The sequence below is a fragment of the Manis javanica genome, chromosome 5, assembly GCF_040802235.1.
Source record: "Manis javanica isolate MJ-LG chromosome 5, MJ_LKY, whole genome shotgun sequence".
Lineage (NCBI taxonomy): Eukaryota > Metazoa > Chordata > Mammalia > Pholidota > Manidae > Manis > Manis javanica.
Genome location: NC_133160.1, coordinates 30,992,365 through 31,020,165, shown reverse-complemented (window position 1 = coordinate 31,020,165; position 27,801 = coordinate 30,992,365). Strand labels below are relative to the sequence as shown.

Below are 27,801 nucleotides of genomic sequence, written 5' to 3'. Positions count from 1 at the left end.
CAAAAAGCAAAGCCTGAGATCTGGGCATGCAAAGAGCTCCAAAGGCCTTAAAAGAAAGGGGCCATATCAACTCCAGAGTATAATTTTCAAGGTGTCTTGTGAAGTGAAAAGTTGACTTAGGCTAGCTTTTAGTGAGCATGACTGTCAGTCAGAGGAAAGGCCCAGATAGCCCTGAGGCTTATTACCTTATGTTCACATACCAGCAGCAATGTCACACCAATCCCTCTGCCCCAGCAGAAATAGATTTTAACAGTCTAGGGCGGGGCACGAAGGAGACATGCATGGGACATCTTACTATGCCAAAAGCAAGGACAGTGTCAACGAGTAATGGAATGAAGTCAATGGGAAGGGACTTTCACTCACCTAAGATTGAGCAGTTTTGACACTGTCCCAGGATAATGCCTACAATGGACTGAAACGTGTCATAGTGATACAAGAACAAAATGAAACAACAAAAACCCTGCATTTGTCACCACTAGACGTCTCCAGGGCGCCGCCCAGTTCTCCAATTGATAAATGAAAGGACAGAATCAAGGGTTTATCCTGCCTTTACTGAATCAGCTGTATTTCAAGAAAACCAAGTAGTTGAAAAGGAAAAGTTTCTTTTATAGAAGAATTCTAACGAATAGAGGCAAAAAGAATGATAGAATTACAAAAACCATCATCTCATAAGCATTAATGAGACAATGAATGTATTTAACAATTACCATGAGATGCTAGAAACACAATACGAAAGTTGATGGGTAATTTAAAACAGAGGGATCAGGCCAACACCACCTGAACCTTTAGCCGCTCTCTGACCGAGGAGCCATTTTTAGATGCCTTCTCAGTTACGTCCACCAGGAGGCCTTTCGTAGTCCAGGCTGGGTGGAAAGCTTGCGGGTTCCTGAGAGAAGTGGGCTGCAAAACCAACCCAGGGTTAATCAAGGTGATAATCAAGAGTATGTGTTTTCTTTTAGCTAACCCAGGAAGTACAAAAGGGAAGACAGATTCATCTGATGAAATTTCCTTCTCTTTTTGTGCAGTGTATGCTGTTGGTTAATTTCCCTGCTGAACAACTCTCTATGCTGGGGGTCTAGACAAAAGAATTGCTTGTCCACAGTTGCCTAATGCAGAGGAAATGGCTTTCTTCAGCTGGGGTGATGTGGCAGCTGGTTCAGCTCAAAAGATTCTTACCCTACATTTTATTTTTTATAATAACATTCCAGGTATATAGGGAAATGTTTGCAATAACGCAGGAGTAGCTTGTGAGGAGGGCGAGCAGAGCGTAGGAAGTTCTTGATGAGTAGCTATCGATTTTTTATGTTATGAAATGTAGAAGCACCAGTCTGGCTTCTGGACCCTTCTACTCTCTACCAGCTGCTATATGTTCAGGGTAATTTTAGATTGAGCCACATGTCAATGGGAGTGCAAAACAAGACAGCAAAAGAAAAAAAAATGAATGGGAAGTTATTTATACCATGGTTATTCAGCAAACTACAAACAACTAGCCATTCTCTTCATTATCTTTCTCTAAGCCAGCACTGTCCAACAGAAAGGTAATGCTTTGCTAGGAGTCACATGAAAATAATAATATATGTTTTATTTAACAATAGATACAATGAGCAAATCATATTTTATGTAGCCTAATATATTTCAACATGCAAAAAAATTAAGATTATTAATGAGATATTGTATATCCCTTTTTCCCATACTGCCTGAAATCTGGTGTGTATTTTATACTTAGAGTTTACCTCAATTTGGATTTCAAGAGTTAAGGTGAAGTGTCAACCTACCAAAATAACAGCTGTGTTCAACAGAAAAATATTTTATACTGCTTCGATTTTTAACTTAATGGAATTAAATTCAATAAAAAATTCAGTTCCTCAGTTGCAGCCCCCACCCACCCATTTCAAGTGCTCAGTAGCCACATCATCTGGTGGCTGCCATATTGGACTGTGCAGTTCTGAGTGGCCCCTCGCCTCTCCTGCTCTCTGAAGGCATGGGAGTTTTCTAGACTTTTTGTGTATCTATAGGCCTGAAGGTGGGGTAGATGTCTTCCTCAACATGCATTGCAGCTCTCCTGGAAGATTCTCCCTCCTTCCCACCACAGACTATTTCTGCCAGCATTCTTGGAGGTAGTTATGTACCAAAGCCTGGTACATGAATTTAGTTCTTGAAAATTTCAATTCCTGGCTCACTGTTACTTTGTCTAACACTCTCCAGTCATGATCCTTGGTAATGTCAACATCTTTGTGAATAATATTTCCAACATACTGGATCTCAGTTCTCCACCAGTGATCTTGTCCCCTCAGCTGCTCATTCCCATAGGCTAGTCCTGCCCAATATTGACACCATTCAAAACAGAAATTTCATGCATCCCACTCTCCTATCACTGCTCACTCCCTCTGGTACCCTCCCCTCAGCAAAACCACAAATACATTGACCTATGTCTTTGGCTATAGCCCACCTCTCCCATGCTCTCACTTCCGGCCTCACCCAGCTTCATTAGAAGGCCAGTTGTTGGAATCCCTCCAGGCCTCTGTCCCGTCTTGCTTCCTCACACCCCTCTGATTATGTCCACCTCACCTTCAAGCCTGCATCTCCAACCACACAACTGAAAACGGCTGGAGGAGAGCAAGTGGCACTTATAACTGGCCTCACTGCATTCGTGGCCTCTAACTACCCTCCATTGGTTTGCAGGGCTGCCCTGAAATCTTTGACAGTTCTTATCCATTCAAATTCCCATTCTCCAAGATATTTTACTGTACTTATAAAAGCACAAAAGACTTCCACTTAGCTAAATTTATTTTTCCCTCTAGATATATCATGTAGGAAAGTTGCATAATACCTCATTTTCTTAATTTGAAAAGAGAGGTAATTCCCAACCTACAGGGTTAATACGAAGCCTTTATATAACTTATATAAACTCATATATAAAAAGTCATGTCACAAATTAGAGATGTTATTTTTAGTGAAAACCTGCATGCCAAATATGCTCTGGTAAAATTTGGCATTTTCTTTCTTTTTAAATTGAGATATAATTAACATATAACATTGTGTACGTTTAAGATGTACCATTGTGTTGATTTGATACACTTATATACGGCAAAATGATTACCACTGTAGGGTCAGCTAATACCTCCATCACCTCACATAATTACATTTGTTTTTCGTGATAAGGACACTTAAGTTCTAGTCTCTTAGTAATTTTCAAGTACATAATGCAATATTAACTCTAGGCACAGTGCTGTGCATTAAATGGATTTGGCATTAAAAAAAAAAAAAAAGACAGGGGCTCCTGACTTCCTATTTACATCGTCCCAAACTGTTGTTTCTCTCCCTTCCCACCAAGAGATAACCTTCCATTTCACCTGCCCCCTGACCAGTACCAAATTAGCATATGTCTGAATGTGTGCCATGCAAAATCAGTTCTATGTGCTTACCCTTGATAAGCCACTTCTAGGAGTCATTTGTCAACTGATGGCATTTTGCATATCAATAGAATTTTAGTCCTACAATCATTGAAGTGAAAAGTGCTCACGTAAAGAATATTATAAATCTTTTTCTTAATGATAAACTGCTAGTTACTATTATCAGTATTCCAAGCTAAGGGATATTCCCAATTGGCGTTAGATTGAACATATCCATGATCATATTAGTTACAAAATATTTTTGATTGGAAGAGAAAGAAGCCTCCAGTTGAGAGTATGCATACCAGACCATCACTTATGAAGCAGTAAAAGCTTATGCATGAGCGCCACCTAGAGGAAACTCAGTGCACTGGGGAAGTGTTGGGAGTCAGCCTGGCCGGGTTACGCTCATTAACTAGGTCTGTGCCATTACCAAGGTTCCTAATGGCTCTGATCCTTACGTTTCCCCTCTCTAAAATGAGGATAATTGCTACTCCAGATGACTGCAGTACAGTTTAATGCATAATGCATATCAGGCATTGTCAATATGCCCAGCATCTGGCTAAATTCTCAATAAATGAACAGTAGCAATTATGAGATGCAAAGATAGTGTCTGGCACAGCCATGAACTCAGTCAGGCAGGAAATCTGTGCTGAACTGGTTCTTTTATCAAGTGTCATTAATTTCTGACTTCTGGTGCAAGATACATACTCTTTACCAAATGGTGAAGAATTCTACTCCATGATCTCTTGTTACCCTTTGAATCTATGTACGTACCATGGGAATTCTTCATGTGTTTGCAACATGGTATCATAAGTACATGCTGTATCATAAATCTGTAAGTGTAGGGTGTTCCAAGACAGCAGGGGGCTTTACAGCTTAACTGGGACGTTCTCTGGGTGCAGAACCTTTACAAGCTGGGTACATGTGCTGCCATCTTGTGGGACTTTGGGGACACATCTCTGCTGTACTTGAGCAGTTTGCTGAGAAAGGTGAGTTCTCTCCTAGAATTGCACATTGCATATTACTTACATATGCATATACATTGATGCCCATAACTCCACGCACAAAAAAATGTGTTCCACAAAGTGGGTCACTTCACACATGAAATTATTCACAGGCTTTTCTAAATGTAGGAGAACAAATGACAAGGCACATCTCTGCGAAAGAAAGAAAAACACATGCCCCTCCACAGGCCAGGAAGGCTGCCCTGTTGAGTCTGTGTTTCAAGTGCTTTGGACTGACACAGATATGGAAACCCTAAGGTCTTGAGATGTGATTCAATATTTGCCAACTCTAGACTGAGCCATTCAGTTCTGCTAATATGTCGTCACTGTTCTCCCTCAGCCCCTTAACACATACCCTAACTCTGTTCAAATCATGTGCCCATTCTCTAGAAAACCCCAATGAGTGCAAGTCTGAACTTCTGCAGCATCTGCCCTCAAACCACTTTGGACATTCACCCACTGAAGGGCATCTGGGGTGTGTCCAGGTTCGGACTATTATGAATAAAGCGACTATAAACATTTGTGTGTAGGTTTTTGTATGAACATGAGTTCCATTTCTTTTGGATAAATGCCCAGGACTGTAATTACTGGGTCATATAGTAGTTGCTTATTTAGTTTTTTTAAGGAAATCATCAAACCATTTTCCAGAGTAGCTGGACCATTTTACATTCCTAGCAGCAATGTAGCAGAAATCCAGTTGCTCTGCAACTTTGTCAGCACTTGAGACTGTCATATTTTTTATTTTAGCTATTCTGATAGGTATATAGTGATATCTCATTGTGGTCTCTATTTACCTTTCCCTAAATGACTCATAATGTTGAATATCTTCTCATTTTCAATATGCCACCTGTTTATCTTCTTCAGTGAATGTCTCTTCTGCCTTTTTCCCAATTGTCTGTTTGTTTCAAATCTCTGAGATTTAAGTGTTTTTTATGTAAGTCATTTGTCAGATGTATAGTTTGCAAATATTTTCTCCCAGTCTGGAGACACTCTTCTTCTTAAAAGTATCTCTTGCACAGGAAGAGTTTTCGGTTCTGATGAAGTTTAATTTATCATTTTTTCCCTTTCATTTAATCAGGATTTTGGTATAAAGTTTAACAACTCTTTCCTAGCCTTAGAGTATAAATATTTCCTCCCGCATTTTTTTCTGAAAGTTTCATAGTTTTGTATTTTATATTAAAATTTTTTATCCATTTTGAGTTAATTGTTGTATAAAGTGTGACACTTGGGTTAGGTTCATTCTTTGCCTATTGTTGTCCAATGTCTCCATCACCATTTGTTGGAAAGGCTGTCCTTCCTCCATTGAACTGATTTTGCACCCTTGTCAAAAATGAATTCACTGTACTTGTGTGGAGCTATTTCTGGATTTTCTATTCTGTTCTTTTGATTTAGTTCTATCCTCTGCCAATACCACACAGTCTTGATTATAGCTCTACAACAAGTCTTAAAATCAGACTGATTCCTCCCACTTTATTCTTATTTTTCAAATTATTTTAACTATTATAGTTTCCTTGCCTTTCCATATAAATTTTACAATAACCTTGCCTAAATCTACAAAAAAATAATCTTTGTGAGGTATAAACTGTGTTAAACCTGTATACCAATTGGGGGAAAATTGACCTCTTTGCTGTACTGGGTCTTGGACCTGTGAACATGGTATGTAACATGTTACATTTGCACATAAGTTATTTTTAAGCAATTTTAAATGACATTGTATTCTCCATTTTTGTGTCTGCATATTCATTGTTAGTGTATGTTGATCTTGCATGCTTAACTTATTTATTAGTTCTTGTCTTTATTTCTCATTTATTAGTTCTAGGAGGTCCTTTTCTTTTTTCTTTTTTTTAAGATTCCTCTGGACTTTCTAGATAGAACATCATGTCATCTGCAAAGAGGGACAGTTTTATCTCTTTCTTTCCAAACTGTAAGCCTTTTCTTGTCTTGTTGAGTTGGCTAGAACTGTCAGTATTATGATGACGAGTATTGCATAGTGTTCATCCTTGCCCTGTTCCCAGTCTTAGGGGGAAAGCATTCAGTCTTTAAACATTAAGTATGATGTCGTAGGCTTTTACGAAGTTGAGGAAGTTTCCGTCTATTTCTATTTTGCTGAGAAATTCTTGATATGCTCATGGAATTTTTTCTTCTTTAGCCTGTTAATATGGTGGATTACATTGATAGATTGGTTTTCAAATATTTAACCAATCTTACATTCCTGGAACCAGCCATACTTGTCCATGATATATAATTGTTTTTATATGTTGCTGAATTCTATTTGTCCATCTTTTGTTAAGAATTTTTGTATCTGTACTCTATACTTATGGGTAATGTTGGTCCATAGTTTCCTTTTTTTCTAATACTGTCTTTATCTTGTTTTGCTATCAGAGTAAAATTGGTTTCTTAGAATGAGTTGGGAAGGGTTCCCTCCTCTTACTCTATTCTGAAAGAGTTTTCATAGAGTTGGTTTTAATTCTGTAAGTGCTTGGTAGAATTCTTCAGTGAAACCATCTGGGTTGAAGATTTCTTTGCCAGGAGGTTAATTACAAATTCAGTCTCCTTAATAGCTATCTGGCTCTTCAAATTATCTATTTCAATTGCATGAATTGTGGTAGTTTGTGCTTTTCAAGGAACCAGTCCATTTCATCTAAGTTGTCAAGTTTATGTGTGTAGAGCTGTGTATACAATTCCATTATTATCCTTTTGATGTTTGCAGCATCTGTAGTAATTCTGAGACAGTGACTGTGGGTTTAGACAGAGTAGGGTGAGGGTCTCCAAAACTCCATGTTAAACAATTAAGCAAAGCCAGAGTCACATTAATTCTCTAAAGTAAAATATCAAAATAGGAATACAAGCATTCTTCTGTGAGATGAATTAAAACTAAAAAGCCAGGAGTAAATTGGCCTGGAATATTTGAATATCTCCCAGATAAGAAAACACCTCAGCATAGCCCATGTCTTCATTGTGTCAGTTAAATCAGGCTATTGTAAGATTTACTTCAGCCTGCTAGAAGGCCCAGCTTATTTTCTTTAACTTTACCCAGATGCTGCTTTTCTTCCTCCAGTCCTAAATCAAATAATTTACAACCTGGGCAATTAATATGGCAAGCCAAGTCATAAACAAAATAGTAAAAACAGGAAGGACTCCATCTTAAAGATAAGATTGCATTTTAAAACCCAAGAAGTCAAAAAGTAAGTTTCTTAATATAACAATAACCCGGCCCACCTTGGGAGCAGGACAGTCATGATTGATATGCTCCCAGACCAAGAAGCTGCTATCCTGGGAAAGAATCTGCTCCCAAACCAAGAAGCTGCTATTTGGGGAAAGAATCAAAGCAGTAAATTTATTGTGTTAACTTTGCAAAATAATCTGGAAGACTGATAAGAAACTTAGTGTCTCTTCAAAAACAAACAGTTAGAAACCATTTAGCTGGTCTGCATCCCTAGCCCTTTGTCTCTTAATCACCTATAAATCCCTGAGACAACGCACCCCCTTGGGCTCACTTGTCCCTCTCTTGTGATGAGCCAGGAGCTCTGTTTTCTCACTTTATCTCTAAATAAAAGCTTCTCACTTGCTCTTCCACTTTGAGTGTTTGCAATGTTCTTTCTTCAACTCCATGAACAAGAATCCCAACATCAATACCTTCTGTTTCACTCCTGATACTAGTAATTGGTGTATTATGATCTCTAAGATTTTTTATCTAAGAGATATTAGCAATCTTTTTTTCCCCTTGTCCGTCTTGCCAGAGGTCTGTCCTTTTCACTTATCTCCTCAAAGAACAAGCTCTTTGCTCCACTTCTCTATTTTTCTTTTTTCAATTTCATTGATTTGTGTTTTTTATTATTTCCTTTCTTGTACTTTGGATTTATTTTTCTCTTGTTTTTCTAGGTCCTTGAGGGAGAGATTAGGTTACTAATTTGAGGTATTTTCTCCTTTCTAATGTATGCGTTTAGTGCTTTAAATGTCCCTCTTAACCAGCTTTAACTGTGCCACAGAAATTTTGGTATGTTGTGTTTTCATTGTTATTCATTTCATTGTATTTTTTGTTTGTTTCTCCAGAAACTTCCTTTTTGATCCATAGATTATTTAGAATGTGTGGTTTAGTTTCCAAGTGCTTTGGAGATTTTCTTATCTTTCTGTTGGATTTCTGGTTTGGTTGCTGAGCAACCAGCTTTTTATTCCTTCCTGGGCCCTCTGGCCTATCCTAGCTCCCCTCCTGCTTGCTGTGTGGGTGTCACAATGGAACACTCATGACATCACTACCCCTCCCTTGCTACTTAATTCTGGGAATTGCCTGTCAACTTGCCCCAGCTCAATTCCAGTCTCAGAGGGACTCATGCAGTGAAGGTCTTTCCCTCCTCCAGTTCCTGCCTCCTGCTCGGTCCAGTCCACCCCATCTGTCCACAGTGAAGTCAGTTACACACCCTAGGTTTGCCCAAGAAAAAAAACAACTGAAGTTCGGTGCAGGTGTACAGCTGCTACGAGTGGAAACACAGAGAGACGGAGCACCCAGGTGAGGCGGGCCTTAGGGCACCCAGGTGAGGCGGGCCTCAGAGTGCCCAGGGGAGACACTGAAGCCTGGGGCCTTGGACCTGGGGATCAGGGAGTGTAGGAACCAAGGCTTCAGCAGCCTGAATTGGGGAACTTGGGTGGAGGTTTGGTTAAGGGGTTTCAGATGTTCCTGGGTCCTTGGTGGCCTATGCTAGGATCAGCCTGAGGAAGACACACAGCAACAGGTAGCTCTGTCTGTGGAAGACCCTGGGGCTGGAGGGGTTGTCCTGGAAGGGACCCTGCTGGCAAGAAGGCGGGTCTCCTGTCCTGGTGCTGAGCCTGCAGAGGCCTACCACACCTTCAGGGCCCCCTCTGAGGGTGGGAGGCGGTCAGCACTGTGTAATACCCAGGAGAGAGGTTGTTTCATATTCTTTTCTTTTTTTAAAACCAAACTCACTCATCCACATAGACTAAATCACTTCTAAGGGGTTTTATTTTAGGAAAGAGCAACCTCTTTCCCTGGCCTGCCCCCACTCCCTCCCCCCTAGGAAGCCATTTTCTCCTCTTTGAGCCACGCAGATCTTTCTGTCCTATCCCCCCTCTCCCCATGCTCCCAGTGGGGCCAGCGCCAGTCCCTGGTGTCCTGCGGCCCCCCTCCGTTCTGTGAGTGTTGAGCGCTCACCAGGACTGAACCGCAATTTGTTGCAACGGTTTGGGTCATAGCTGCCTTTGCTCCAAGGTGAAGTCCTCCTGGCAACTCTTCTCAGGAAGCCTTGCATTGCCTTTTCTTTCCCATTCTTCTTTTTGTAGTTTTTTGATACTTCTCTCCAGTTCTTTTCTGCTTATTTTTGAATGATGTAAATTCTTCCCAAACTGGTCTTTAGCAGAAAGTTCCTGCAGAGGTAGATTGAGCACTGTAGCCCAGATTCTCATAAATTATCATTGAAGCCAGGGTTTTTGTATGAGTGTTTTATTCATCTTTTAAAACAAAATGAAGTAGCCAATGTGAAAGAATTTATAAACTGCATATGTACAGTAGGGGGAGAACTAATCAGACAATCTCTCACAGTGTGGCTCTCCCTGAGCTCCAGAAATGGCCCCCGATGGTGATTTCTGCAGGGCCCCATGCACACACACCAGTCACATCCTTGGAAACCATGCTCTGGAATTTTATGGTTCTAATCAGTTGCCTTTCTCTGTAGCTTGATTACTTTTCTTGGTATATTTGCAAGAATGCATTCAAGAGTTCTGCATGTCTTTGTGTACCATGTTATTCTTCCTCATTCTGTTTGTGACTTCCTTGCATAGCAGGGTGTTGAGAGGTCATTTGCACATTTTTTATGTCTGTGAAGCCTCCCATTGCAGTGGCTCTACCACAGTTTATTTCTCCAAACTTCTGTCAATGTTCATTTGGGTTGTTTTTCATTCTGCTTCTTTGAACAAGATTTACCAGTGCTCTGGACATATGTGTAAAGCTTTATCTAGTAGTGGAATTGCAGGGCCAATGCTGCACATTCAGCCTTACTGGAGAAGGCCCAGTTTTCCCCAAAGCAGGTGTACCAATCCCAGTATGAACAAATTCCTCCTTTTCTACTTCTTGCAAATTCATTAACTTTTGCATTCAATGTTAACCCTTCACTTTCTACCCAGCTGACAGTGCCAGGTAACTGTAAGGGTGTTCACAAAAATAAGTCCTCTTCCTCCTCCATCAAAATGTTTTCAGTCATAGGGATTTTCACCACCCAACATCACTCTATTAATTATGGTTCTTTACCCCTTCCTCTTAAAATGTAAGTTCCAGGAAGCAGGGATTTCTTCTGTCTTCTCAGAGCTGTTCCTCAGGGTCTAGAACAGTTAAGGCACATAGTAGGTACTCAATAAATACTTATTCAATGATTGAATAAAAGCACGAAACAAATCAGAATTATTAAGGTAAAAACACTAAAATATATACAACCTTAAATTTACCCAAATACTTGTGACAATGCCCAGCATCAAAAAGCAATCTGCAGAATTGCCTGGAAAGTGTTTGTTTCCCTCCCTTTTACATGGTTTAAGTTCTCTGTTTAGGAACTTTTTATTGGCCATGGGCTGACAGTTTTTGGTCACTTATGTTTTTCATCCCTCTCTACCCATTTTTCATCCCCTCTTCCATTCCCAGGCAAATTTCTTAAGACTAGACTTAGCAAACTCTGCATAGTTCCAGCCCAATCCTAGCTGACGTCAGACCCCGCCACTCCATCCCAACCCTTCTCCCCACAGTCACCAGGTCTCTCCTCCTCATTTAATCCCTACCTCCGGACAGGGTGCTCTGGGTCGACCACTCAGTTCTTGACCCCTGTTTGCTCTGAGCCTCAGTGCCACACATTCCTTCAGCTCCAGCTTCACATGACAGTTTTCCCTCATTGGATTTTTCCCTCAACTCTCTTTAGGATTGTAGAAGCAGGGCCCGGGTATAGGACTTATGAACATGACTCACTGGGGACTGCTCCCAGGAGAAAATGCAATGGAGTGAGTCGGGATCCTGCCTGCTGTGGGTGTGGTGGAATCTAGCCTCTGCCTGACCCTGGGTGCAGTGGAGTGTGAATTGCATTGTAATGTCTGTCCTGTCTCCAGACAAGGGAGCCTGGCTCTTGTTCCCCCTCACTCCAGGAGGCCAGGGGCAACTGACTGGCATGACTTCCAGAAGAGGCAGGAGGGGTGACTCACCAGGCCAAGCCCCCTCAGCCCAGAGGGGTGGACACACCAAGAAAACCTGATCAATAGGATCCCAGGGGTTCTGGATGGTTATACCAAATTCTCTCCTCCGCAAGCCCGGGAGCATCTCTAGGATCAGCCCCAGATTTTCTCCCCATTTCCTACAATCCCACTGAACAAACATATCCCCAGCCTTGGCTTCAATTGCCATCTATACACCAGTCACTCCTAAATGCTTTCCTTTCATCTATATCTTTCTTGAGTTTCAGACCTGAAAAGTGAGCTGCTCTTACCCATCTCCTCTTAATGTGTATTGAGCATCTCAAGGTCACACTCCCAAATATCTTATTTTTTGGCCTTTTTAATGTCTGCCACAGTGAAAGGGGTCAGCGGGCCCTGTCTGTGGCCTGAGCACAGTGCCTGGCATGGTAGGCTTGAGCACATATGTGGATGAGGGGGAAGAATAAACCCATGAGCTGAAAGGTTGGAGAGGGTAGGGCCACACTTCAGTGAGGGGTGAACCAGCTCCTGTGAAAGAACAGCAAGCTGGCCTTCAGGGAGTCTCAGGGAAGTTGCTTCAAGAAATATGTGGTGAATGTGCCCCCAGAAATCCCTTAGCTTTGAGTGGGGTTTCTGGGATTGGAGATGGAACACCTACAGAGGCTCAGGGAAGAATTTGGGATTAGGATGCTGTTGGTAAGGAAGAAAGGGATTGGGGAAGATACATGGGGGATCGGTGTAGGAATTGTTAGGCTTTGGTGCAAGGAAACAGGTGGGTTGGTGTGACTGAGGCAGGGAATTCTTGAGGGACACCAAGCACTCTGATGGAGAGGTGTCAGGTGGGGATGAGGTTCCACGTAGAAGGGCTGGTGCTGTGGTCCTCAGCTATGGCTCTCCATAGAATAACCTGCGTGTTGGGACAAATGGATAGGCACAGGCAAAATAATCAGATTGGATCCTACCTCAAACCATATACCAGAATTAATTCAAAATGGATCAAAGACTTAACTATAAGAGCTAAGCTATAAAACTTGTAGAAGACACATGAGTAAATCTTTGTGACCTTAGATTAGGCAATGATTCTTTAAATATGATGCCCAAAACACAAGTGACTAAAGAAAAAAATTGGAATTCATAAAAATTAAAAATTTTTGTTTCAGAGGATACCAAGTAAGTGAAAAGACAACTCACAGACTGTTAGTAAATATTTGCAAATTAAGCATCTGATATCTAGAACACATAAAGAACACTTACAACTCAACAAAAAGAGTAAAACCCAACTAAAATATGAGCCAAGTATTTGAAAAGATGTTTCTCCAAAGATCATATGCAAATGGCTGATAGCACATAAAAAGATGTTCAATGCCATTAGTCATTAGGGAAATGCAAATCAAAAGCACAATGAGATAACACTTCAGTAGGATGAAAGATACCATCCCCATAGGAGGACTATAATCAAAAAGACAGAAAATAAGAGGTATTACAATGGAGAAAAAATGGAACCCTGATTATCTGGCTGGTGAGAATCCAAAATGGTGCAGATTCTTTAAAAAAGTTTGGCAGATGGGATTAAAAATCGTGGCATGAAAGGTAAGACAGAGCTTCCTCAAAAAACTGCATACAATATGAAAATATAATTAGTACAACTAGTCCTGAAAGCGCAACAGGAAAAAGGACTGTGCCAGACTGCATACACCTGGAGAAAAGAGCAGACCTCACAGAACAGCGTAATGTATCAAAGCTGTGGCCTGGTGGGACCCAAGCCCTTCCCCCACACCAGTTCACTGGCGGGAGGAAGAGAAATGGAGCAGGGAGGGAGTGAAGGCCTGGGACTGCTGAATACCTAACTCTGGAGATCTGCTCTGGGAGCACAAACCTACATTTCATGGTGCTTGCATGGTACTCTTGTGATTAGGGGGTTGGAAAGCTAAGGCAGGCAGAATTCCTGGAAAGACTGGGATTCCAGCCACTTGTAGAAAACAGGGATCCATATCCAGCTGCTCTGGGACAAAAGAAAGGTGGGCAGTCTGAGAGACTTCCTAACAAAGAAGCCCTTAGCAAGAGGGCTGCTAAAGGGGCAAGGATTGCACAGAGCTTACTGCTCAGGAGAAAGAACAGGTAGACAAAATTGTCTGGGTGCACTCTGCCCAGCAGGGTGCAAGCTTTCACAATTTTCAGGTGCTCCAGCTCCCTGGCTGGCTGCACAGCTCCAAGGACCCCCTCTGTGATAGGCAGCCTACTGCACCTTTCTCCCGGCCAGCCCCACCTGGTTCACAAACCGCAAACCCTACCCTGAAGTTAGGCCAGCCAGAGGGAAGATCTATCTACAGCAACTACAAATGCAGAGCATAGAGGCTTATACCTGTGTGCTCAGCCCACTGGTTCAGGCAGTGGAGATGGGCATAGCAGCCAGGAAGCAGGAAACAGCTCTTTCCTCCCCACAGGCACCAATACCTGCCCTGCAACCCCCAACATTGCTTCAGAGGCTCAGCAGCTCCAAGAAGTAGAGCTTCTGGACACTAGAGGGCGCCATATGCAAATATGAAATGCCAATGGAACCTGGTTGAAAGTAAAATTATTAATGCAACTCCTGAGAAAGATTTAATTGACATCGACCTTATGAATCTTCCTGAAAGGATGTTCAAAATTAAAATGATTAGCATGCTCACAGAGGTATGGAAAGATGTTCAAGAACTCAGGAATGAATTCCGGTCGGAGATCCAGTCATTGAAGAGTACAATGGAGGGTATTAAAGGCAGATTAGATACAGTGGAGGAGACGATGAATGAAATAGAAATTAGAGAAGAGGAATACAAAGAAGCTAAGGCACACAGAGAAGAAAAAAGAATCTCTAAGAATGAAAATATATTGAGAGAACTGTGTGACCAATCCAAATGGAACAATATTCATCTTATAGGAGTACCTGAAGAAGAAGAGAGAGAAAAAGGGATAGAAAGTGTCTTTGAGGAGGTAATTGCTGAAAACTTCCCCAATCTGGGGAAGGAGGAGATCCACAGATCTCCCAACACAAGGGACCCAAGGAAGAAAACATCAAGACATATAGTAATTAAAATGGCAAAGATCAAGAATAAGGACAGATTATTAAAAGCAAACACAGAGAGAAATAGGATCACATAGAAAGGAGAGCCCATCAGGCTATCATCAGACTTCTCAGCAGAAACCTTACAGGCCAGAAGGGAGTGGCATGGTGTACGTAATGTAATGAAGCAGAAGGGTCTGGAACCAAGATTACTTTATCCAGCAAGATTATCATTTAAATTTGAAGGAGGGATTAAATAATTTCCAGATAAGCAAAAGCTGAGAGAATTTACCTCCCACAAACCATCCCTACAGTGTATTTTGGAGGGACTGCTATAGATGGAAGGGTTCCTAAGGTTTAATAGCTGTCACCAGAGGTAATAAAACCACAGGAAATAAAGTAGAACAGCTAATTACTAAGCAAATGCAAAATTAAATCAACTATCCCCAAAGTCAATAAAGAGATAGACAAAGAATATAGAATATGATACCTAATATATAAAGAATGGAGGATGAAGAAAAAGGATGAGAAAAAAAAAAGAACCTTTAGATTGTGTTTGTAAGAGCATAGTAAGTGAGTTAAGTTAGACCCTTAAATATTAAGGAAGTTAACCTTGAACCTTTGGTAACCATAAATCTAAAGTCTGCAATGGCAATAAGTTCATACCTATCAATAATCACCCTAAATGAACTGAATGCACCAATCAAAAGACATAGAGTCACTGAATGGATAAAAATACAAGACCCATCTATATGGTGCCTAGAAGAGACTCACTTTAAACCCAAAGACATGCACAGACTAAAAGTGAAGGGATGGAAAAAGATATTTCATGCAACTAAAAGAAAAAAGGAGTTGCAGTACTTGTATCAGACAAAATTGACTTCAAAACAAATAAAGTCACAAGAGACAAAAAAGGACATTACATAATGATAAAGGGTCAATCCAACAAGAAGATATAACCATAAATATCTATGTGCCCAACACAGGAGCACCTACATATGTGAAAAAAATACTAACAGAATTAAAAGGGGAAATAGAATGCAATGCATTCATTCTGGGAGACTTCAACACTCCATTCACTCCAAAAGACAGATCAACCAGACAGAAAATAAGTAAGAACACAGAGGCACTGAAAAACACATTAGAACAGATGTACCTAACAGACATCTACAAAACTCTACCCCCAAAAGCAGCAGAATACACATTCTTCTCAAGTGCACATGGAACATTTTCAAGAATAGATCATATACTAGGCCACCAAAAGAGCCTCAGTAAATTCAAAAAGATTGAAATTGTACCAACCAGTTTCTCAGACCACAAAGGTATGAAACTAGAAATAAATTATGCAAAGAAAATGAAAAAAACAAAAAACACATGGAGGCTTCACAACATGCTCCTAAATAACCAATGAATCAATGACCAAATAACAGAGATCAAGCAATACATGGAGACAAATGACAACAATAATTCAGCACCACAAAACCTGTGGGATTCAGCGAAGGCCATGCTAAGAGGAAAGTATATTGCAATACAGGCCTACTTCAGGAAAGAAGAACAATCCCATATGAACAGTCTAAACTCATAATTAATGAAACTAGAAAAAGAAGAACAAATGAGGACCAAAGTTAGTAGAAGGAGGGACATAATAAAGATTAGAGCAGAAATAAATAAAATGAAGAAGAATAAAACAATAGAAAGAATCAATGAAAGCAAGAGCTGGTTCTTTGAGAAAATAAACAAAATATATAAACCCCTAGCCAGACTTATCAAGAAAAAAAGAGAGCCTACTCACATAAACAGAATTAGAAATGAGAGAGGAAAAATCACTACAGACATCACAGAATTACAAAGAATTATTAGAGAATACTATGAAAAATTGTATGTTAGCAAACTGGATAACCTAGAAGAAATGGACAACTTTCTAGAAAAATACAACCTTCCAAGGCTAACCAAGAAAGAAACAGAGAATATGAACAGACCATTTACCAGCAACAAAATTGAACTGGTAATCAAAACCTACCTAAGAACAAAACCCCTGGACCAGATGGCTTCACTGCTGAATTTTATCAAACATTTAGTGAAGACCTAATACCCATTCTCCTTACAGTTTTCCAAAGAGTAGAGGAAGAGGGAATACTTCCAAACTCATCCTATGAGGCCAGCATCACTCTAATACCAAAACCAGACAAAGACACCACAAAAAAAGAAAATTACAGACCAATATCTCTGATGAACATAGATACAAAAATACCCAACAAAATATTAGCAATCTGAATTAAAAAATACATCAAAAAGATCATCCATCATGATCAAGGAGTATTTATCCCAGGGATGCAAGGATGGTACAACATTCAAAAATCCATCAACATCATCCACCACATCAACAAAAAGGACAAAAACCACATGATCATCTCCACAGATGCTGAAAAAGCATTCAACAAAATTCAACATCCATTCATGATAAAAACTCTCAACAAGATGGGTATAGAGGGCAAGTACCTCAACATAATAAAGGCCATATATGATAAATCCACAGCCAACATTATACTTAAAAGCAAGAAGCTGAAAGCTTTTCCTTTAAGATCAGGAACAAGACAAGGATGCCCACTCTCCCCACTTCTATTCAACATAGTACTGGAGGTCCTAACACAGCAATCAGACAGTACAAAGAAATAAAAGGCATCCAGATTGGCAAGGAGGAAGTAAAACTGTCCCTGTTTGCAATTGACATGATATTGTACATAAAAAACTCTAAAGAATCCACGCCAAAACTACTAGATCTAATATCTGAATTTAGCAAAGTGGCAGGATACAAAATTAATACACAGAAATCTGTGGCATTCCTATACACTAACAATGAACTAGCAGAGAGAGAAATCAAGAAAAAAATTCCATTCACAGTTGCATCAAAAAGATAAAATACTTAGGAATAAACCTAACCAAGGAAGTGAAAGACCTATATTCTGAAAACTATAAGACACTCATGAGAGAAACTAAGGAAGATACCAATAAATGGAAACACATCCAGTGCTCATGGATGGGAGGAATTAATATTGTCAAAATGACCATCCTGCCTCAAGGAATGTACAGATACAATGCAATTCCTATCAAAATACCAACAGCATTTTTCAACAAACTACAGAATATCATTCTAAAATTCATATGGAACCACAAAAGACCCCGAATAGTCAAAGCAATCCTGAGAAGGGAGAATAAAATTGGGGGATTATGCTCCCTGACTTCAAGCTCTACTACAAGGCTAAAGTAGTCAAGACAATTTGGTACTGGCACAAGAACAGACCCATAGACCAATGGAACAGACTAGAGAGCCTTGATATAAACCCAACCATATATGGTCATGATAAAGGAGCCATGGACATACAATGGGGAAATGACAGCCTCTTCAACAACTGGTGCTGGTAAAACTGGACAGCTACATGCAAGAGAGTGAAACTGGATTATTGTTTAACCCCATACACAAAAGTAAACTCTAAATGGATCAAAGACCTAAATGTAAGTCATGAAACCATAAAACTCTTATAAGACAGCATAGGCAAAAATCTCCTGAATGAGCAACTTCTTCCTGAACGCATCTCCTCAAGCAAGGGAAACAAAAGCAAAAATGAACTCATGGGCTACATCAAACTAAAAAGTTTCTGTATGGCAAAGGAAACCATCAACAGAACAAAAAGGCATCCTACAGTATGGGAGAATATATTCATAAATGACAGATCTGATAAAGGGTTGACATCCAAAATATATAAAGAGCTCACACACCTCAACAAACAAAAAGCAAACAATTCAATTAAAAAATAGGCAGAGGAGCTGGACAGTTCTCCAAAGAAGAAATTCAGATGGCCAACAGACACATGAAAAAATGCTCCACATCGATAGTCATCAGAGAAATGCAAATTAAAACCACAATGAGATATCACCTCACACCAGTAAGGATCGCCACCATCCAAAAGACAAACAACAACAAATGTTGGCGAGGTTGTGGAGAAAGGGGAACCCTCCTACACTGCTGGTGGGAATGTAAATTAGTTCAACCATTGTGGAAAGCAGTATGGAGGTTCCTCAAAATGCTCAAAATAGAAATACCATTTGACCCAGGAATTCCACTTCTAGGAATTTACCCTAAGAATGCAGCAGCCCATTTTGAAAAAGACAGATGCACCCCTGTGTTTATCGCAGAACTATTTATAATAGCCAAGAAATGGAAGCAACCTAAATGTCCATCAGTAGATGAATGGATAAAGAAGATGTGGTTCATATACACAATGGAATATTATTCAGCCATAAGAAGAAAACAAATCCTACTATTTGCAACAATGGGGTTGGGGGGGGGTGGTGTTTGCCACTCCAAATGCCACATGCAGCCCAAGGTAGCAGGTGATAGGGTCTAGGCTGGGAGGGATGGCAATGCCAAGGGAGACATGGTAAATTGCTAGAGAAAAGAGAAACACAACATTACTCTACACCTGCAGCTCAGACAGGAGCACAAGACATAGGTTAGGTGTGCAGCATGTGTGAGCCCCAACTCAGGACCTGGCAGTATTTCCATTTTACTATTGCCAGGTCTGCAATACGGTGGCATGTGAGCCCCTTTTGCACAAGGAGGTTGCCTCTCCTCCATCTCTCATCCCCTTATGTGGTCCCGGGTGTCTCCTTCTTGTCGCCCAGCCCACACCCCTCTGTCCCCCTGCAACTCCTCCTGCCCCCGCCACACACACACCATTGCTCAGCTCCCGTGAGGTCACATGGCCTGAGAAGGGAGGTGTCTTGACAGGGAGGTCCTCTGGAACATTCCCCCTGGGTAGCTCCATGCAGGACCCCTGCACATGTGGCAGGGAGGCGAGCAGTGTTGTGTCTGATGTGGGCGGGTCTTGCTGTGTCCCTTGTCTGTGTGCTTGCATCGGTGTGACTACATGCTCAGCAGAAAGCCCCCTATATGGCATGCCCAGAAGGTTCCTCCCATCAGCCAGACTCTGGGAGAAAATGTGGGTGCCGGGTGATTTCCTATGATCACTTTTCCCAAGGCCGAGAAAGATCCGGAGCCACACTGAGCAGTGACCAAATTTGATTCCAGGAGACACTTCCCCATCACTACCTCCATCCTGTGCCAAATTCTGTAAATATTTCCAATCAAATCTTAGCATTTATTCTTTGCTTTGACTGTGAGGTCCTGGTCTCTACAAGAAATATCTGGGTGAGGAGAGTGAAACCAGCCCCTTTGGGGGAGCAGCGTTGGTTGGGAACCTCCTCTGCATGCCAGCCATTCAGTCTCCCCAACTGATGTTCACCCTTGAGAAGCCATCTGTACCCCTGCTGAGTGTCTACATCGGGCAGCTGAGTGACGATTGAAAGTACCATAGCAGAGCCCGCTTATCCCATCAAATCTTCTCACCTAAGTCACGACCAGTTGAGTGATGCCAACGAGGGGGCTGTGTTATGATCCGGGTTCTTGTGCCTGTCTTGTGCCATAATTAAAAAAAAAAAAAGAAACAAACAAACTTAAAAATTGATTCCAAACCTCGGTATAAATATAAATATACTAATATTATATATAAAAGCATTTGCATCCACATAGGAGTCCATTTTATTCCTCCGGATTTTAAAATAATTTGAGACATTATCATGAACCAGGTAAGTATCGGGGCCCCGGGGGCTTAGGGCATCCTGCTGTGGTCCTGCCCCCTTCCTGCTCCCACTTTGCCTGAAGACATTTCAGATGGCGACTCCCTGCACAGAGGACAGAGCCCAGTATCTCTGTGTCCAGGGATGGCTCCCAGGTCACCACTGATTGATGTGTGTCTGCCTTGCTACCAGGATGGTTAATTCCTGTGCTTCATTCCTTGACGTCACCTCCTGACGCGTGTGGGCTGCTTCCTGGGGCTGGCAGTGCTCTAAGCCCTTCACATGGATGAGCTCCAGGGCTCTGACTTATTCCCAGGCAGAGACGCTATCATCACCCCTGCTTCACAGGGGAGGAAATGGAAGCCCAGAGAAGTGAGGTTGGCATCCAGGGCCACAGGGTCTGGAGGGAGGGAGCTGGTGTTTGGACTCAGCAGTCTGGCCAGACCTCACTTCCCCACCCCGTGTTCCCTTGCCCCCCATGTGGACCGTTGCAGCCATTTCAAGAGCAGGGAGAGCCCATTTGGGCCCTGTCAGTACCCCAATCAGTCCGGTGGCTGGGGCAAGGGTGGGTAGAGGCACCTCGATTTCACACCTCTGCCCAAGTCCTCACTTCCATCTTCCCGCATCCCCAGATCCCTACCGGCCTCCCAGACCCGGTTCTTAGCCTAGAGATTCTCCAGGACCTGGAGCTCCTGGAGCTGGCGGGAGGCGCTTCCTGACCAAAACACCCAACTGTGTTGGTTTTTCTTCCCATTGAAAGAAATGGTAGAAGTGATCCTGTTTTCTGTCTTACATGTCTTTCTCTGTTAAATTAAAAACAAAACGGACACCTGGGTGACAGCCTGAAGAATGAGGAGGACGCCCTAGGGAACCTGTCTGAGCTACAGTCACCCCCAGACCCTGGAGGGGAAGGGGACTCGGGCTGTCAGGGGAGGGCAGCGTCTTCCTGGGCACCACACAGCAGCCCTTTGGAAATCAGGCACCAGGGCACAGAGTGGTGATGTCACCTGTACTGGGTGGCTTTGTCATCATGTGTGAACTGGGGTGTGGTCCTGGTGCATCAGAGCCCCTGCAGCACACCCCGAAAGGGCACCTTTGGGAAGTTAGGGGCACTTCAGGCTGGAGCTGAGCTTAGCACCAGGTACCCTCCCTTCCAGGCCATGGCTCTCCAGGCACTGCCAACTGTGCCCACCAGGAGGGATTCCGTAAAACAGAACCAGGGCTCAGCCTGCACTCCCCACCATCAACCACGGGGGTGCTTTCTCCCTTCAGGGGACAGTTGGCCCCCTCTCGACCCCAGCAGTTCAGATCCCAGGACCCTGCCCTAATCCCGGGCCCAGAGCGGCTCCTCCTGCTTCCCAGATGCCCAGCCTGCGTCCAGTGCGCTCTGAAGGGAGCCTGCGCTCCTGTCAGAGGAGGGAGGCCGCCCCTGGGAGTGGGCCTGGTCCAGGAGGGTTCATCCTTCCAGGCCCTGCCATGAGCCGACACCTCCTACCAGGCAGAGGGTGACATTCGCCACCCTCACAGCTCCTCTGCTCGTCCATGAGCAGCCAGGCGTCTGCTTCTCCAGGGCTCTGGGCAGGCACACCCTTTGTGCCTGGTGGCCTGACCCTGCTGACAGTTCACCACCTCCTTGACCATGAACGTCCCAGCAACGGCCCGCCGACGGATGGAGCCTGCATCACGTGTGGTCCCGACTCACTGAGACCCTGGACAGCCCGACAGAGGCCTGTCGGTTTAACTGACTCTGTCTCCAAGGAACCAACTGCCGGTTGACCCTGATTGGCTGTGCAGCATGGCCCACGTGACCAAATGAATGCCCAGCCAACTGTCCGAGGGCTGGACCCGGGGGCCTGGGGGGGGCTGCCAGCTGGGGGCTGGGTGGGGTACCTGGGGGGCTCACCCTCAGGCTCAGCCACCCTCGGAGCTCGGCCTGCCATGTTGTCTTCTTGGGGCCCTGCAGTGCTGAGAGTCAGAGCTTTCCTGCAGGGTTCCTCGATATGGAGCCCTGAGTCCATGAAGTCCCTGAGAATATAGTCACTGTTGTGGGAGGAGAGGACACATAGTAGTCATCCAGCTCTCAAAGATGCCCATCTGAGACCTAAAAGATGTCATGAGCCCCCATTCCCAGAGACTCTCAGGAAGGTGTCAGAATAAAACTCCCTAAATCCCATTTCTCTCTTGCTCCCAGAAGCCCAAGCTGCATGGCAGCTCCTTAGGGAACACCCAAAGCTTGGCTGAGGGGAGAGTGAATGTGTCCCCCCAAATTTGCATGTTGAAACCCTACCTCACATTGGCATTTGGAGTTAGAGCCTTAGGTTGAGACCAAGTTATGAGATTGGGATTCACGCCCCAATAAGTAGAAACACCAGAGAGGTTTCTGTCTCTGTCAGGTGAGGATCCAGTGAGAAGGGCTGTCTTCAAGCCAGCTAGAGATTCCTCATCAGAAACGGAATCCTACCAGACTTTGATCTTAGACTTTTCAGCCTCTAGAACTGTGAGAAATAGGTTTTTGCTGTGTAAGTCCCCCAGTCTGTGATATTTCTTTATTGCAGCCTGAGCTGACTGAGACACCTTATCTCCTGTGTGTACTGAAAAATAAAGATCTGCATTTTTTCCCACTAATGCCCTGTGATTCTTTCATTGAGCAACCAATTCTTTTTGGTCAGGCATTGTGGATTTCAGTAATTAATCCAAGTAGATGTAAGGTGTTTCAAATAATTTGGGTGCCTCTATCAGTAAGAGTTCTCATTGCCTGAGGCCCTATGTGAAGGGTTTAGGAGGAATTATCTTGCTCAACCTTTACACCCTATGAAGTGGTCTACCCATTTAGCAGATGAAAAGACTGAGGTCCAGAGATGGGAAGTGATTAGCCCAGGATGACCCGGCGAGGACTAGAGCCACGATGAGATTCAAGACCGTTTGCTTCAGAGACGGCTCTGCTATATTCAGCCTTTCTTTTGCAAAGAAACTAGATCCAGTTGCAAATGATTGTGGTTAGTTCCCTGAGCAAATGAATCCCTCAGAGGAGAGCTAGTGGCATTCCTTATCAAATGCATTCAACTTCAGCCTTTTCCCAAGCTTCCCACCCCACCTCAAATACTCCAGATAAACAGAGCCCACCAGTGGGTTCCAGCCACTGAAGTCTGCTTTCCACCCAGAGTTGAACTTGGCTCTTGGCTCTTTTCTGATCTTGCCGAAGCTATGGCATTTCTTATCCTGGATGGTGTGAACCCAGGCTGCAGGAGGAGGAGAGAGTCGGTGGACTTATGCACATGGCCTGCAGGCTGGATACAGTGACACATACAGAGCTCAACCTGGGATGGGGGGTGGGGGGTGGCAAGCCTTAGTGGGGTGTTGGCCAAGGAAACACCCAAGGGCCCTGCAAGCCTTGAGAAATGTGCGTGGAGGGGGAGCCCAGCACAGACACTGACAACAGGAGGCACAGCTCTGCCCACAGGGATGGTGGCCAGGCAGGCACACAGGGGTCCTGCAGAGACCATTGTACTGGGAGAGCTGCTGCCGCATCACAGAAACCAGTGTGGGAAGGAAACATTTTTCTATGTTATCTATGCAAAGATACCTTTCATCATGCCACTCCTCTGCTTCCTAAACCTTAGTGGCTCCCTTGTGCCCTAAGAACAACCATCTTCAGGCCTCATAAAAAGACAAATATTCCTAAACCCTCCAATCCAGGTAAAATAAGCCAAGTACCCTGGTTTAAACATGCCCCAGGCACCCCTGCCTTTGTTCCCTGCTTCTCCCTGCCACTCTTCTTGTCTGCACGTCACTGCCCTTGGGGTACCATTCCCTCCTTTCTCCAGCTTCTTCCTGCCTCTGTGGCCCCAGAGCTAATGCCTCATACCCTCTTCCACTTCTCCGAGAGTAACCTGCCTGTAGGTTCCTTCTGATCCACAGAAAAGGCCCTTTTTGTCTCCCTCCCAAATAAGACTTCTCAATTTGGCTGCCTTCGGTTTTCTAATTTCCTGCAGCTCCTATTCAAGAACTATGTTTTCTTTACTGATTTATACAGAACTGAAATTGTACACAGGCTGATCTGGTTTTCAGATTCCTGGGTGGAGGGCTTGAGGGGTGGGCAGTGGGGAGGATCGTGGAAGATAAGGACGGGGCAGAATGGGTGCGCCCATGGAAGAGGCCCTAGGCCAGAAATCCCTATCTCCTTGAGGATTCAGACACTGGCATTCCCACAAAGGTCTCTGGATCTCAGTGGCTGACGCTGCTTCCCCCTTCCCTGCGTCCCCCATCCCTCTGCTCACCTTTGTTCAGTCTTGGCCAGCCTGGCTGTGAGTCTGGTCAGCTGCTTGCCTGCCTGTCTCACCCAATAGGTGTTAGATTTCTCCAGGGCCTGGATGATGCCTTCTTCTTTTGGGTTCCCCCAGCCCCAGTCACAGTGCGACTGGCAAACCAAAACAGTACATACTGACTGGGAGTCAGTTACTCCATGGATGCAGTAAGAAGTAAAAATAAATGGGTCTTGCAGAGAGTGGACACTGGAGTGCATTCAAGTCCCAAGAAGACGAGTGAATGGCTCACTCTGCAGCTTGGATGAGTCAGAACTGCTGCTATCCAGTTGGCCCCCAGAGGGCGCTCTGGGCAACAGATCCTGAGGCTGCTCTTCAGTCCTTGGACTTAACCTCCCCCGCAAACTCGCATCACTGCTGCAGAGACAGGGAGGACGTAGGTCCCTGCAGCTTGCCAGGGTCTCGGGGCATGGGCATTGAGTTCGATGCCACATCCCCTAGGGACCCAGAGACAAGAAAGTCACTAAATGGATGACGGCCTGCCATTCGCTGGATGCAGAGTGGGGCATGGTAGTTCCTGAAAAGCTGTCATGTCCCCTGAGCTTGTCCCTGCCTCACCAACTTGTGAAGTGTGACAGTAAGAAAATCATTCTCTCCTTTGAGTCTGGCTTCTCTCTGTAAAATGGCTGCGTTCAAGTTCCAGTCTGTCCTGGGATGTTGGTTTTTACAGCCCTCCTGGGCTGTGGCCGGGCAGTTTAGTCCACACGGAGAGTTTAGTCCCTGCTTTCTGCCTGCCGCAGGGGCCCGCAGTCATGCAGGCCAGCACTAGCTGCAGTAGGAACTGCTAATGTCCTGGACATTCCCCACATTTTTCCCAGCATGACCCATACACCACCGGAGGAGTGAGCCATTCAGAAAAGCAAAAAGCAGCCTGGGACAGGGTTCAGAAGTGAGCCTAAAATGTGTATATGCAGAAGGACTATTCATGCAAATTCTTCCAAATACAAAGAGGATGGCACATGACACATGACTCATTCTTGTGTGTATTGGTAGAGCAACATGCAACTAAGTGAAGCACCATTTGGGATGGGGGCAGCCTTGGGCAAGAGACAGGAAGGATGAAGGAGGGAACGAGCTGTTTCTGTAACATGTTTCATAAGACAGACAGATGGACTTTAAGCATCTACAGCAAATTGTTAACTTTGATGAATCTGGTTGGTTCTTAAACTGTTTTCTGTAATCCTTTCTGTGTTTGAATTGAAAAGAAAAAACAATTTAAAATAATTTTTGAGTAACAGAGAGCCCACTGGTGCCCCTCAGAACATATGTTGGTCTAAAGTAGGGCTTTTTTTGTAGCAGAACTTTTCATAGATGAAGTTGTGTTCATAAAGTGTTTTAGGTTTCCCAGGCCCAGGTGTGGCGGGATAATCCTAAAGGAGGGAGGCCCACTGTGGGGGAGGGACCAGCTCCCCACAGCACCCCCACCTGTCCCCAACTCACTGTGGATCAAAGCAGCCCTACAGTGATTCAAATCTACGGGGCTTTGTCTTCCTCATTTGTAAAATGGGGAGGAAGTTTGCCCCATCTACTTTACCGAGTTATCACTTGAATTAAATGAGAAATTTGTGAAAACGGCTTGAAAATAATGATACAAGAAGGTAAAGAATGATTATCTACTTGTCAAGTTTTGAGCCCCACAGTCTCATTGGTAACATTAGCATCCACACCAACAAAAGAAGAAATGAAGAGAAGTTGTATGAAGGAGTATGAAGGGATGAAAACATGAGGAAAACCTTACTGAGGAAAGCTAAGGAAATAGCTCTAAGGAAATAGCTGCTCTTTCTAGATGCCTGCTTGAGACTTGTCTTTCAAAGTAATGGGAATTACACTCTGTGAAAAATGGCCCCAGCAGTCACTGTCATTAGAACTTAGAATAATATTTATATGTATCACCACAATGCATCAATGGTTATTGCCTATTAAAGCCACAGGGTTTTCTATTTCCATTCCACAAATGATGAGCATAGAGATAACATCAAAGAAACACTTATTAAATATCAATATAGAATAAATTGGGAAAAAAAGAGAGAAACACCAAGTTGATTACTGCAGTGTTTCCAACTGAGACTCTGTTCTGCAGACCCTGGGGGATGGAATGGATTGGACAGTTTGCTGAGGCTGTGGTAAACCCAGTAGGTGGCAGACTTTCTAGGACAGAAACAAGTCAGTTCTATTCTAAAAATCTGGCACTCCCTAAGAAATGGCACTACTGTCAAATGGAAGCTTTTCAGGAGGATTGTTTGGTATGAAAGAGTGCTCAGAGATTCACCCACAGAGAATCTCTGATAGCTGATGCCAGGAACATCAAAAAGCAAAATATACAGTGGGTGGCAGTTAACTGGTCCCTTCTAACTTTTCTTACTGGACTTGTCCTCAGCTTAGCGGCCCCCATTTTTATCTTATACCATGCCCAAGGATGCAGGTTTCTCTGCTTCTCTCACGACATTCTTAATATAATCAAGTTACCTACTCCACGCTGTTGCAGGCTTAGGGTGGTATTTCTTTCAGAAGGATCCCCGAATTCAAAGATACTGCTTGGGCAGAGGAGCATAGTGAGATAAAAGGGCTTTGCTGAGAGACAGACCTGGATTTGAGTCCTAACTTCTACCTGTGGTAGTCATTCTCCAAGCCCACAGGGACCCCTGCCACCTAGTATTCACGCCCTTGCTAGTGTCCTTACATATTCAATGAGGGCTGATGCGGGATGACCAATAGAATATGGCACAAGTGACAATGAATGAATCCCAAGGCCAGGCCCCAAAAGGCAATGAAGTTTTATGCCTTGACCTCTTGGATCACTGTGCCTGGGGAAGCGAGGCCCCCCTCTGTGAAACTGTTCTGATGAGAGACCCCCAAGGAGAAGAACCTAGGTCTCCTGCCAATAACCAGCACCCACTTGCCAGTCGTGTAAGTGAGATGTCTTGGAAGCTGACATTTGACTGCAATATCATAAGAGATCTTGAGTCTAAATCACCCAGCTGAGCTGCTTCTGAATTTCTGAGTCACTAAAACCATGAGAGATAATAAATAATTGCTACTGTTTTAAGTCCTAAGTTTGGGGGCAATATGTTATATAGCCATATTAGCAATAACTTAATCTTTCTAAGCGAAGGCTGATACTCATTTGGGAGACACCTGTATAGTTATATCAAGGTTTAAAATATCTAATTATTTCTATGCTGCTTTGTAAAGAGCCCAGTACTTGAATTAATGTTATCTTG

At 43.5% G+C, this 27,801-nt stretch overlaps 1 long non-coding RNA gene across 3 annotated transcripts; it reads right to left on the bottom strand.

Moving 5' to 3' along the window:
- Positions 1-538: 538 nt before the first annotated feature.
- LOC140849528 (uncharacterized) lies at positions 539-22,000 on the bottom strand. 3 transcript variants are annotated; one of them, XR_012131521.1, is made up of 4 exons: positions 21,754-22,000; positions 20,029-20,095; positions 10,659-10,729; positions 539-900 (listed from the first exon to the last, which is right to left on the bottom strand). It is a non-coding gene; the product is annotated as an uncharacterized lncRNA (long non-coding RNA). The 3 variants fall into 3 exon arrangements; XR_012131520.1 differs by lacking the exon at positions 539-900 and adding an exon at positions 11,180-12,488 and having other exon boundaries at positions 8,903-10,729; XR_012131519.1 differs by lacking the exon at positions 539-900 and having other exon boundaries at positions 8,903-10,729.
- Between the last annotated feature and the right edge of the window lie 5,801 nt (positions 22,001-27,801).